Genomic DNA, 14,260 nt, shown 5'->3' on the forward strand with positions numbered 1-14,260 from the left:
CCAAGCATTTGACCAGACAATGGGGAAGGTTGGATGAAAAACATTTCCAAGGGATGATCAAGTGTCCAGCTTCGAACATGCTGAAGTGGAGATGTCCCTGAACATGGATATTAATCACCTATCCACCAAGCATCCGAGAGGAGGTGTTGAGTAAGCGGTTGGCTATATGAGAGTCTGGAGTTTGGCGAAGAGTCAGGGAAAAGGATGTAAATTTGAGAGTTGTTGGCAGACGAAGGTATTTAAAGACATGAGACTATGTAGTTTACCCAAGTAGAAGCAAAGATATAATAGAAAAGAACTGCCTCAGCCTGGGACTCTTCAGGAGTAAGATGTCATTGAGAGGAGGCTTCAGAAGATGAGCCTGAAGGTCTTAGTGTCCTGAAATTGAGCAAACACAAAACCAAGAACTAGAGAATGGTCTGTGGTGTAGGGTTAACAATCATCCCCATTTGCCTGGGACCAATGGGGTTCCCAACACACAGGACAAAAGCCAGGACAGTCTTTGGCAAACCAGTATGGGTGGCTCTCCAAGCATTGTATCCAAGGACATTCAGAGGTCGAATAACATGCAGTCTGAAGACAGACCACTGGTTTTTTTCAACACGGAGTTAACAGGTGAGTTTGACTTCAGTCATTTATCTCATGCACCAGAGACATCACACAGACGGGAGCTCAACCTCCCCAGTTTCTAGGGAGTCTTAGTCGTTTTTTGTTGCTGTCATTAGGATACTGGAGATGGACATCTATACACCCCTCACTGAAAAGATGAGGAGGTAGGAAAATCAAAGAAGTCAGCAGATTGTCATATCTAATTCCTAGAGGTTTTTCACATCTCTCAAGGACAGAAATGAATTGCTTTTTGGTGACATTTCTTAGTGTGGAGACCAATAGTCACCTGTGTTCAAAAAAGAACTGCACAGTAAGAATATCAGCAGGGGAGACACGTTCACTAGACCGACAGTGTTCTTGTTAAGTACAACATGTGTGTGAATTTATTAGTACATATTACCTATGGTCTGCGTCTCCGTGTGACTGACAGACACGCAGGTGGGAGAGAACTTGGTACCAAAGACAGAGATGACAAGTGAGCTGAATGTGATCGAAATACGGATGAACTTTCTTTGGTTCACAATCCTAAAAGTGACACTATCTGACTATTCTGGATTCGCTTTTATTAATTGTAGCAGCTTGGTTTCCGTAAATCAGTTTATGTGTGCGTGTGCGTGTGTGTATGTGTGTGTGTGTTTGTGTTTGTGTGCAAAAAAAAAGTCCAAAATTCTTCTGAAAGCAAATAGCACACATATCCTGCAAGTGTCAATGTTATGACAGATGTTCATGTCCCCAAATAAAGGGATTGTTTTCCTAGTTGCCTAGATTGACTCCACCACTCTTTGCCATTCATGTATTCATTCCGGAAAATTCTGTCTTAATATAAGTCAACACGCTAACATCAAACTCCATCAGTTATAAATTGCACTGGGCATAACACATGAGAAAAACATTATATTTAAAGAAAGCCCGGCAAGTACAATTGCTTTTCTGTATCTAAGAATCCCACATTTATGGATTCAACCAAACACTGATTGAAACTTTTGGGGAAAAATTACATCTATACTAAACATCTACAAGATATTTTCTTATAATTAGTCTCCAAATAATATGGTATAACAGCTATTTACATAGCATGTACAGTGCATTTAGGTATTTTAAATAATTTAGAGATAATTTGAAGTATACAGGAGGATGTGGGTAGGTTATATGCAAATAATACACAATTATCTATGAGGTACTTGAGCATCCAAGTATTTTGGTATCTCTGAGAGGCCCTGGAACCAGAACTTCATGTACACTGAGGGACAATTGTATATATTCTGCAACCAACAAGATATAAAACTATAGTTCTGCCATGTTCAAAAGGATACCCAATTTTACTTATGATAAACAATAAAGAAGAGCATTTATGTGAGGCATTCTCTACCCTTAGCTACTTTTCCTTTCCAACCAATCTTTGAACTTAAAAGGGCAAGATTGTATGATTTCCAGGAAAGAAACACATTAAACATCTGAACCACTTGACAAGCCATTAATGCAGATTTTCATTTCACAATGGTGAGAGAGAGCCCCAGAGATAACTGCAAACTTCCCAATTCACGGTGAGTTTATATTACAAAGCATTTCTGTGTGCCACTGTAACATTTTATCTGTGCAAACCTGGGGGCAGCCTCCTCGGAGAGTTAAGGACATGGAGTCACAGAGAGATGAATGAACTCGCTCAAGGTCACTCACACTGCTAGACCTCAAACCCCACTTCTAAAGCGTGGCTGTGTTGAGATAAGAGACAGTGCCAATTGTGCTCTCAGGTTCTAGCAGAATGTTTGGCTTGTGGAGTGTATTAGTCAGCTACTGCTGCATAACAAATCATCCCCCAACTTACAAGCTTATACAACACATGTTTATTACCTCACAGTTTCTGTGCTTTGGGAATATAGGCACACTTTAAGTGGGTTTTCTCCTTAGGATCTCACTGGGCTGCAATCAAGGTATTTCTGGAAAGAAAAATAAAAGCCATGGCTAATAGAAGAACTAAGAGTGAACCCAGCTTCCTGAATTGGAAGTCTGAGTCTTTCTGGGGAAGGGTGTTAGAGGAAAAAAAATACACAATGCAAGGTGGGTGCACACAACACTTAACTTTGACTGTCTTTCTGTCATTGTCAAGACTGTGATGGCTTGCCTTCTAACATAATCTAGCCCATGCTTTCATAATCTTTACTAAAATTAACACTGAGGCTTAATTTCACACTTGGCTTTAAAAACCAAAAATCTTCCTGGATTGTTGCTTCATACATCCTAAGAAAAGCAGAATTTGTGGGGCCTCTTTCCAGCCTTTGTTATATTGTAAACAGCAAACACAAAGGGATCCAGTAACACCCACACCCCTCCCCAACCCCACACCAATGCTAAAGCCGCTTCCAAGCCAGAAATGGACCCAAAATGTCAGATGCACTTTGGAAGCTATTTATTCAGCTGGACGACAAACACAGCTTCAGCGAACTTCAAAAAACAGTGGGGATTAAAACCTTCCCTGCCCTCGGAATAATCTGATGGACCTCTGTTTCTCAAACCAGACAGGAACAGAAGTGCACACGAGCAGTCTCTAAAAACTAGATTATGAATTAGTGATTCTAACATACATCTGGGAAACATGACTCCCAAATAACATATGTTTCTAGAAACTCTCATTATCTGTTCGCGTACATACTGCGATTCTTTTAAAATCTTGATTGAAAAATATTTACCTTAGACTGAGGTTTCTCAACAGCAGAATTAGGGACATTTGGGACCAGATGATTTTCTCTGGCGGGGCCCGTCTTGTGCACTGTAAGATGTGAAGCCCTGTCCCTGGGCTCCACCCGCCAGATACCATGGAATCCCCCAGTTGTGACAACCAAAGATGTCTCCAGACACCACCCAATGTCCCCTAGAAGTGTCTCAGATAACAGATGGAAGATTATGTAGAAGAAAAACATCCCCCTATTTTCATTTTTCAGGTAGTAAGATCCTAACATGATTCTTTCTGATTAGACCATTGGAGCCATGTTATCACCAGCGGCTGGCATTGGGTTTGCTAAAAATGTGGGTCTTGATTTCACTAGGAGGAAATCAGTATTGCTCCTTCTTTCCAGAAATCCTACGGGGACTGGGTGTTTGTGTTCCAGCCCTCCCAGTGAGGGCCTGTGCAGGAAAGATCCTTCTCTTCAATAAAGAGACATACATACATGATAAAATGTAGTTTTTAAAGGAAACAGACTAGATAGCAATGGATAGAATTGACTTCCTTGTTATCCATGCGTTTTGTACCAAGCAAATCCTTTGGGAAAAAAGATAGATAGATAGTTTCCATTGCAATTATGTTTGACTTGTGTTGTAAAACCCACTAGAGGGAGAGTGGTTGCAAAACTATGAAATTCTTCAGGACAACAGGGTCTGTTTCTCATCCACGCCTGCATCCCCAGCCCCGAGGATGGCATCCAACACCGAGCAGGTGCCCAATAAATGTGTGTGTAAAACCCTCAATAAACAAACAAGGGATTTCTGTAATTCCAAAGGGTTAGAAGCTTGGCCGGATCCGCAGAGGGAGAGAGCCACAGAGATGCAGGGAAGAAGACGGAGAACATAAGGATGTCCTTCATTTGCCTGGGGCCCTTTTGGGAGGGGATATCAGTTCATTTCAGGAGGAATTCCCCCCTCTGTGGGTTGATGGGATCTCCATTCTCTAGCTCAAGAAAATGGACAAATTATAGCACATCAGAGATGAAGCACTTTAGTTACCATGAGAACCAGCTTCGTGGCACGACATGAACCAGATTGTTACACACGGGAACCTGACCCATACCCTAACCCTAACGCTCATTCAAGATTAAATCTCCATCTTTCTGTAAACACAACGGTGGGCTAAGTTTTTTTTTTCCTGAATTCACCAAGTAACCTCCTCATACCACCAAGTAACTCCCCTTCATTGGAGCTGGAGGTTTGGCATGGGAGAATGAAAGTTTGTTTTATGTTTGAGATGACCCCAGAATTACACAATGCCCACAAATGCAGCCCCAGACAACACATTTTGTGCATGTGATTTGTTTTTTTGTGTTTTATTTTCCACTGTTTCAGGAATTCTTATTACAGCAAGAATTTTATAATCCAAATTAGTCTTCCTTGCTCAGTTATGAATTCTGGCACTTAAAAAAGAACTGACATTCTGAGCCATTCCACAGTAAAGAATTACAAAATTAAAGAAAGGAATGCTTTAAATTTTTGTACTTTGCTGAAAATTCTTTTTTCCAGGGTTCTATAAAACACTAATTTGTTTTTATATTTTACTATTTTTTGTGTGATTTTTTTTTTTTAAATCACTAAGTAATCTAGGACTAGCATCATATTTGACAGACCCGGCATTTGCTTGGTATATAAGGTTCAAAGTTTCCTTTTCGTTTTGAATTTATTTTATGTTTTGCAATTTTTTCCCACAATATTTAAGTTTTTGTTGATATTTAGATATTTTTCTTCAGTGGAGCATGAGTTACTTTTTGTGGTCTCTGATCAATTTTAAGCAGTTGGAAAACCCATGGCTCCGTTAACAGCTTTCTGGGCAGCCTCATTAGCTTGTGTAGGTTTTTTTTTTTTTTTTTTTAGACAGAGTCTCACTCTGTTTCCCGGGCTAGAGTGCCGTGGTGTCAGCCTAGCTCACAGCAACCTCAAACTCCTGGGCTCAAGCGATCCTGCTGCCTCAGCCTCCCGAGTAGCTGGGACTACAGGAATGCACCACCATGGCTGGCTAATTTTTTCTGTATATTTTTAGTTGTCCAGATAATTTCTTTCTATTTTTAGTAGAGATGGGGTCTCGCTCTTGCTCAGGCTGGTCTCGAACTCCTGAGCTCAAGTGATCCTCCCTCCTCAGCCTCCCAGAGTGCTGGGATGACAGGTGTGAGCCACCGCACCTGGTCCTTGTGTAGGTTTTGATCCCATCTTTTAAAAAGAGTCTCATGGTTTGGTTCAGGGAGCTTACAATGCTGCTAAGGTCACAAGGAACAGAGCTGTTAGCAAGGGGATGAAAAGACAGACCAGGCTCTGTGATTTTTTATTTCTTTGATAATTCAACAAATGTTTCTTGAGAGACTATTCTATACAAGGTATTGTACCAGGCACCGGAGTTGCACAGATAAATGAGCACGTCTCCTGTCCCCAAGTTCACATTTACCAGTGCAGGTGCTATAAAATCAGATATGTAGAAAACAGACTACAAGGCTTCAAAAATGTCTCTCATTGCCCCATAAAATAAAATTGAAAAGTGGTTTTCCTTGACAATTTTATATATTTTACATATTATATATTTTATATAATATAAATTTTATATATTTTTATATGTAATATGTATTTTATATATTTTAACATATGTTTAAATTATTGCAAGTGATATAATTTTCAAATATTATAAACATTGATATTACACAAATTAATATATGCGTTAGATCACTTTTAAAAATGTATCCAATAGAATCAGAATATAATTTTTTTAATTTCAGAATATTATGGGGGTATAAATGTTTTGGTTACATAAATTGCTTTTGTACCATTTGAATCAAAGTTATAAGTGTGCCCATCCCCCAGACAGTGTGCATTGTACCCATTAGGTGTGAATTTACCCATCCCCTCCTCCCTCTCCCACCTGCTCGATTTCTGATGAACGTTATTGCTATATGTGCACATAAGTGTTGATCAGTTAATACCAACTTGATGGTGAGTCCATATGGTGCTTGTTTTTCCATTCTTGGGATACTTCACTTAGTAGAATGGGCTCCAGCTCCATCCAGGATAATACAAGAGGTGCTAGATCACCATTGTTTTTGTGGCTGAGTAGAACTCCATGGTGTACATAGACCACAGTATATTAATCCACTCATGCATTGATGGGCACTTGGGTTGTTTCCACATCTTTGCAATTGTGAATTGTGCTGCTATAAACATTCAGGTGCAGGTGTCTTTTTTATAGAATGTCTTTTTTTCCTTTGGGTAAATACCCAGTAGTGGGATTGCTGGATCAAATGGTAGGTCTACTTGTAGTGCTTTGAAGAATCTCCATACTGCTTTCCACAGAGGTTGTACTAGTTTGCAGTCCCACCAGCAGGGTATGAGTGTTCCTGTCTCTGTGATTTTTGCGTTGACGTGTCCCTAGGAGTGGGGTGATCATGCAATTTATCATCCATGTTGACATTAAAAGGTGGGAGGTTTTGATATTGTTATCGGCTCTGGTGTAAACGGGGACTGTCTCTGGAAAGCCAGGGCCCACACAGGACCCCCCTGCCAAGGGCGGGGAAAGAGATGAAAGAAATTGTGGCATATATGTACCATCTATTCAGTCACGAAAAGGAATGGAGTCCTGACACCTGCTACAACACAATGAACCTCAAACACACTACATTAAGTGAAAGAAGACAGGCACCAAACAGCACGCAGAGTGTAATTCCCTGGATATGAAATGTGTAGAATCATCAAACCCAAAGAGACGGAGAGCACAGTGGTGGCTGGTTATCTGCAGGACTTCGGGGACAGGGGACCCAGGAGTGATTGCTCACAGGGCACAGGGTTTCCTCCTGGGGGGATGAAAAAGCTCTGCAAACAGATAGCAGAGGTGGTTGCACAACATCTCAAGTGTCCTACACACCACTGAATTGTGCACTTTAAGAGTTAATGTTTTATTACATGAATTTTATGTCAATACAAATACAAAGGAAATGAAACAACGGTAAGCTTCTCTTGTCTGCCATGATAAGAGTTCAAAAAACACAGCAGCACTTAATGTATCCCAGTCATCTTTATTCTATGGGGTTATCGTGAACAGTCTCAGCCATGATTTATAGCCACGGCTGTATAGCTCAGGTTACATGTTCTGAGGATTTCTGTGCACACCCCGAAGGGGTTCCGCCTCGTTTGGCAACATCCCTGCTCAACCCCATCGCACGGAAGAACAACTTCATCCACCCGGGAAGACTGCAGCCAACCCCTCAATAATCCCAGTTGTTGCCTTTCTTTTTTTGTTCCCAGCCCGGAATCTCTCTAAAGATTCTACCAGCCTGAAGGTGGGGATGTGGGGTTTCCCACAGAAGTTGTTAAAGACACGTGTATTCAGTCGAATTGAACCCAAATGAGGACACATCGATATGGAGCAAAAAATACAACGTTCAAATGGAATCTTAGCCGGAGACGTTGGATCCTAACGGATGAGTGTAACCCGGCTTTGTGGAAAAGGAGACGTTGGCGGGTGGAGATGGGATGTTTCTTCCTTCATCAGCTTTGTCAACCAAAGACGGGCTGGGTGAGGAAAACAGTGCAACGAAACCTTTCTGCAGCAAGAGGAGTGTGTGCGTCGTTGTTTCGGGAGTGGAGGTTCATTGTGTGTGGAGCTCGCAGAGTTGCACGTGCTGAGTCCCTGTGGCAGCCCAAGCACCCCAGCGAGCCTCACTCTGTCTCTGCTCTTCCTTCGGCCATTGCCAGTAAGCTCAGCTGCAAGGCTCTGCTGGGAAGGGGGTCTGATTGGAGCTGCCCCAGCGTCTTCTGGGAAATGTGGCCCTGACTTGTCTGCCACCTCTTCTGCAAGCATGTCTTTTACTTTTTAGCATTTTATTGTATTTTATTTTTATTTCATTTCAGAATATTACAGGGTTACAAATGATTCGATTACATAAATTGCTTTTGCACGACCCAAGTTGGAGCTACAACTGTCCCCAACCCCCAGACATCATGCACTGACTGAATGCATTAGGTGTGGATTTATTCATCCCCTCCTCCCCCGCCCACCTGCCCGATACCCTATAGATGTTACTTCCATATGTGCACTTAAGTGTTGATTAATTAATACCAATTTAATGGTGAGTAAAATACTGCAAGCATGTCTTGTCTTTCGAATACTTTGGAAAAGGAGAGGCACGTCTCTCTCCCATGAGCTGGGATTTCGGATTTGCACAGAAAACACACACGTTTGTGCAAAAGATAGAAATGATTCCACTGAGCTTGAATGATAGTTTATGTCCCTGAATATTTCATTTTCTTAAGCAAACCTGTTATAATATTTTAAAAAAAATTTTTGCAAGCAGAGGTCTTCGGTGTTAAAACTGTATCAGCAGTTTTGCCTCCTGGAATATTTGGAGAGAAGCCAAATAACAGTTCAAGTCACAGCTGCTATCAAGGACGTGACGTGGCTTGCCCTCAACGCCTACCAGATGCCGTGATACAGGAAACACCCACAAAGCCCTTTTTTTAAAAAAAAATTAAAAACATATTCATAGGTTTAAGGTGATGCATGTTGGAAGCAGAAGTGTGAACATCCACATTCACTCATGTTAGAATAGTTCTCACACTGCGCTTATATCAATGACATCAAGATTCATTAAAATTTGCTTTTTCTCCTATAACCACACACCAGCAAGATTAAAACAGTGTGCAGTTTGCACACCTGATTATGATATTTCCTCGATATTTAAGCAATGGCAAAATGTGGGCAAACACGTGCATGGGAGATATTGGAAAATGCTAATGCAAAGAGATTTTTCTTATATGGACGTATAGACAATAAAGTTGCTTCCCCAGGAAGGGGGGAGGTGACAGGAAGGTGAGAAGGAAAAAGGACTTACCCAGAGAAGGATGAAAGAAGCAAACTTATTCAATTTGCAAGGTTTTAGGGCAAAAGAACGGGCAAGTCCTACCAGTGGCCTGGAAGACAAAGTCTTGCCAGGGTTAAAATCAGGACCCCTGTGTGCATGAACCACCTGTTCTGCTGCCAAAGACTTTCAAGACAAAACGTCTCCCAGGGCAGGCGATTCTGCTCGAGTGTGTGTGGTGTGATATTATGTTCAGATGCATGAGCTCCGTGTGCATGGCTGCGGCGTGTACACTTGTGAGAACATGAGCTGCATCTCAGGGAAAGCCAGAGAAGATTTGACATTTCCTTTGCAGGATACTCCTGGGAGAGTGTCCGCGGCGCCTGGAAACAGTTAGCAATCACTTTGCTTACTTGCAAGAAGTCAGAAAGGATTATTGAAACAGATCGGAATGTTGAACCAAATTTATAAATGTTCCTACACTGTTTTCATTAACCAAACAAGATGCTGAATAAACAGGAAAAAAAAAAAAAAAAACCTGAAGCTGAGAATGTAGCTGAGGACCAGCCCCCAAAAGGGGAAAGACACTGGGAATAGTTGGGAGGAGAGAAAACGTTAGACATTGACAACTCAGGAAATAAAGGGGGAGGTTTGTCCAAGGGAAGTATTACAAATTACATTTCTTGCAGGGCTAAAATAAAACAGATGCAAAAAAAAAAAAAAATCAAACCAAGGACTCTTATCAGTTATGATGTCAAGGTCTTGGGTGAAAGTAAAATGCATTCATTCACCAGCGAAAGAAAAGGCTTGAAGTTCAACATGTTTATAGCCCGATGTTGTGTGAGTGCCTGGTGCACACCCGTCAAGCTGCCAGGTTTGGGCAGAGTATAGTAAGAACGGAAATGTGAGAAGTGACAAAGAAAGAGAGACAGCAGATTCTCTGACAGCACTGAAGAGCATGATGCTGATGCTGTCTACTTGGAGAGGGGAGATTGCTTTAAGGTGGAATATTGATCCGTTCCCTGGGCAAGAAGCTCACAAAGGTGGTGCACCAGATACCCCAGCTGGTTCGGATATCCCACTTCACAGAAAATTTACAAGTCATGGCTTTTGAGTACAGGCAACATTGGCTGTGATCAATGCCATCAGGGAAAAGGAAGGAATGGGGAAATCTGGCAAAGATAATGAGAACATCCTAAGTTGGAAGCTGTGAGTTCACGTGTGCACAGTTACGAAGACAGAGGAATAAGGGAGACTGCCCCCGGTATGAGAAAAGCCAAATTAAAATTAGATGACATTTGTATCCTGACGCTGGCCAAGCTCTGGGCAGATACCATGTCCCTGGGATCACAGGAGGAGACTTTCTTATTAAAGGATGCATGTCCTCCACATTGGGGACTTTTTAGGATAACGACAGATCCCTTCTCTTGGCTCAGAGAAATTCCGCTAACCCCTTCCTTGTGAACTTTCATTATTTTATGGAAATATCTTAGGCTACAGCCAAGAGCACTGGCAACTCTTCTGATGCAATTAGATACGGGTGAATTAGAAAATAAAATGCTGTCATGGCCTCACATGCAGCGGTCACACGAGTTGCCCAAAGTAACACAATTGAGATGAAATTGGATGGAGACCCAGTGTTAATGTCCAGCTGAGACATTTTATCAAGGATGCCCGAGGCCCCAACACTTGGGGAGTCTACGTTCCCGGGCCAACCCCCAGTGCTCTCTGAGGACTGTAGTTGAGGACTCTCAAAAGTCAGATGAGGACCTTCCAAGCAAAGTTTCCAGTGAGGAAACAAAATGGACATGTAAGAAAAGAGATTTCCCTGGAAACATCGCTGCCAGGAGAGAGGTCATATATTGATTGATAAAAGCATTAAATCACACTAGCTACTTTTGTCTCTGTCCCCTGTGCCGTACCCCAACTACAAGTGAGGTGAACAAGACGTTTTGTGAGTCAGGGGCATGTCTAGCAATTTCCCAAGAGACTCAAAAGCTTAGTTTCTACTCTTCCCAATCAGAGGAGAACAAAGGAGTTCTGTCTGAAAGCGACTCTGGATCCCAGGGGACTACAAAGGTGAGGTTGCTTCCCACCATTGTTAGGGAAAGGCTATTTGGGGCATGTCCACTGGAACCTGTGACAATTAAGGCATTGTTTCTTTGCAACCCTTCCATATGTGTTTCAATATATATATATTGTTCTGCATGCATCGGTTTAAATATAGTTGTTTGTCCCAAAGACAGCGATATCCTCAAGCTATGCAGAGACTCCTGGACGGGAAGCTGTAGCTTCCTGCACACACAAAGGAGGCCAGCCTTTCTCTCGCTCTCGCTCGTGAACGACATTCCAGGTGTCTGCCCGCGACAGAGCCGACGCTATAGCGTAAGTGGCAGGAGACTGATGGAGGTTCCTGCTTGTTAGACACACTGGCTTATTTATCTTCAGCCACAGTCACATACGTGAACAGATGGTCACGGGAACATGAGCCGGCATGACTATCACTGGGGTTTTCTAGCAAGTGCAGGACACACCCTGGTGTACACAGCTGTTTAGCGTTCGGCCTGAGCAGGGCAGGACTGTGGGCTTGAGTTTCCACACTGCATTCCTTATGCCTGGGAGATGCTCTGGGGTTGACCTTCTGCTTTTGAAATCATCTACAAGGCATCTGTCAGGGTGATGATTAACCCAGTGGAATCTGTGCATTGGGAAGCTCTGACTGACTGCACACCAAGCGCATTTCCATGGCAGGAACAGATAGAATGGATGGATGGGTAGATGGATGGTATATGGATGGATGAATGGATGGATGGATAGATAGATGGATGCATAAATAGATGGATAGATGGATGGATGGATGGATAGATGGATGGATGGATGCATAGAGGGATGGATGGATAGATGGATATTAGATGAATGGATGGATAGATGGATAGTAGATGGATGGATGGATAGATGGATAGTAGATGGATGGATGGATAGATGGATGGATGGATAGATGGATAGTAGATGGATGGATGGATAGATGGATAGTAGATGGATGGATGGATAGATGGATGGATGGATGGATGGATGGATGGATGGATGGATATATGGGTAGATGGATGTATGGATAGATGGATGGATGGATGGATGGATAGATAGGTAGATAGCTAGATAGGTGATAGATAGATGATAGATGGTAGATATATAGATAGAAACAGGTGACAGGTAAAGACGATTAGATGGATAAACAGATATAAATCAGATAAATGAGATTCAGGAGTCCCCAACCTATGGTGAGTTGTATCATTATTTCATTACATATTACAGTGTAAGAATAATAGAAATAAAGTGCAAATAAATGGAATGCACTTGAATCATCCCACAACCCTCCCTTCCCTCCCTGGTCCATGTCTTCTATGAAAATGGTCCCTGGTGCCAGAAAGGTTGGGGACTGCTGAGATAGATGATCAATGAAAGATACAAATTAGATACGTTAGATAAATAACATATAGATAATAGAGAGAGAGATGATAAATGACAGAAAGACATGATAAGGGCAGATGATAGAGAGAGAGAGATTTTCTGGCTTTCTGTTGTGATGTTGTGCCTTTGGAATAGCACGCACACGTATTCAAATCATTCTTATTAAAATATTAGACAAGATAACACCACAGGGCTCCAGGTGGTTCAGTTCATGCAAAGGTGTTTGTGTTTGGCAGGAACTGAATACCCACCGTGAGACTCCAGGTCACAACGGCCCCCACGTCCTGTCTCTATGACCCTGTCTTCCAGCACAGTGAATCTGGCGAATGTCAACCCCAGACAGCTGCCCATCACGACGGTAAGCGAAGCACAAGCCCTCGTCCCCCACCAAGACCACGCGGCAGCCATAGCAGGGCTGGCTGGCTCCAGACAGGTGTGAAGAATTAGGGGGCATCCCCCAACCCTGGCGCCTGTGCAGAGAAATTCAGTGGAGAGAGCAAACCGTTTCCCGCCTCTCTCCTGCTGTCTGGGCGAGAACAATATGAAGCACAGACGAACGTGTACCCCTGCAATTCCCACCTCCAGAGCCGGGCACGGCCGCATCCCACTGCAGACCTCTTCTGCTGGCTGGTGCCCAGTCGCCTCCTCTGGGGCCTGTAACACAAGCCTGCAGACGAGTCCTTTGACCCAGCGATGGGAGAGAGGCACGTTAAACACACAGAGCTGGGGTCTTAGCTCAGGCTGCTAAACAAAGCATTGTAGATGGGGATTCAATGACACACCGCTGTGTTCTTACAGTTCCAGAGGCTGGAAGTGCAAGATCCAGTTTCTGGCATGGTGGATTTGTGGTAAAGTCTCTCTTGCTGGCTTGTAGACGATTCCATGTCACTATGTCCTCACATGGTCTTTCTTGTATGTGCTCAGAGAGAGGGAGACAGAGGGAGACAGAGGGGGAGAGAGAGAGAGAGAGCGAGAGCTTCCTGGTGCATCTTCTTATCAGGACACTAACCCTATCAGATCAAGATGCCACCCTCACGACCCTATTAAATCTTAATTATGTCCTTCTTCCAAATACACCCAGTCTGGCAGTTAGAGCTTCATCATACAAATTTTGGGGTTAGGAGACAGACACAAACGTTTGTATCAGAATAAGTGCAAGTACCCAACAGCCAGCATTCTGTGCATTAAAAGCAGGGCTTCTCTCTGCCATTCATTTGTCTAATGAAAGCTTTGGTGAAGTGTTTCAAAAGGAAGGAAGAAAGAGGAAGGAAGGAAGGAAGAAAGGAGGGGAAAGAAAAAGAAAGAAAGAAAGAAAGAAAGAAAGAAAGAAAGAAAGAAAGAAAGAAAGAAAGAAAGAAAGAAAGAAACAGAGAGAGAGAAAGAAAGAGAAAGGAAGAAAGAGAAAGAGAGACAGAGAAAGAAACAGAGAGAGAGAGAAAGAAACAGAGAGAGAGAAAGAAAGAGAAAGGAAGAAAGAGAAGGAGAGACAGAGAAAGAAAGAGAGAGAGAGAGAAAGAAAGAGAGAGAGAGAGAAGGAAAGAGAAAGAAAGAAAGAGAGAAAGAGAGACAGAGAAAAAAAGAAGGAAGGAAGGAAGGAAAAAAAGAAAGAAAGGAAGGAAGGTTTCCTGTATCAAGAAGCCCAC

Source organism: Lemur catta, chromosome X (assembly GCF_020740605.2).
Source record: "Lemur catta isolate mLemCat1 chromosome X, mLemCat1.pri, whole genome shotgun sequence".
Classification (NCBI taxonomy): domain Eukaryota; kingdom Metazoa; phylum Chordata; class Mammalia; order Primates; family Lemuridae; genus Lemur; species Lemur catta.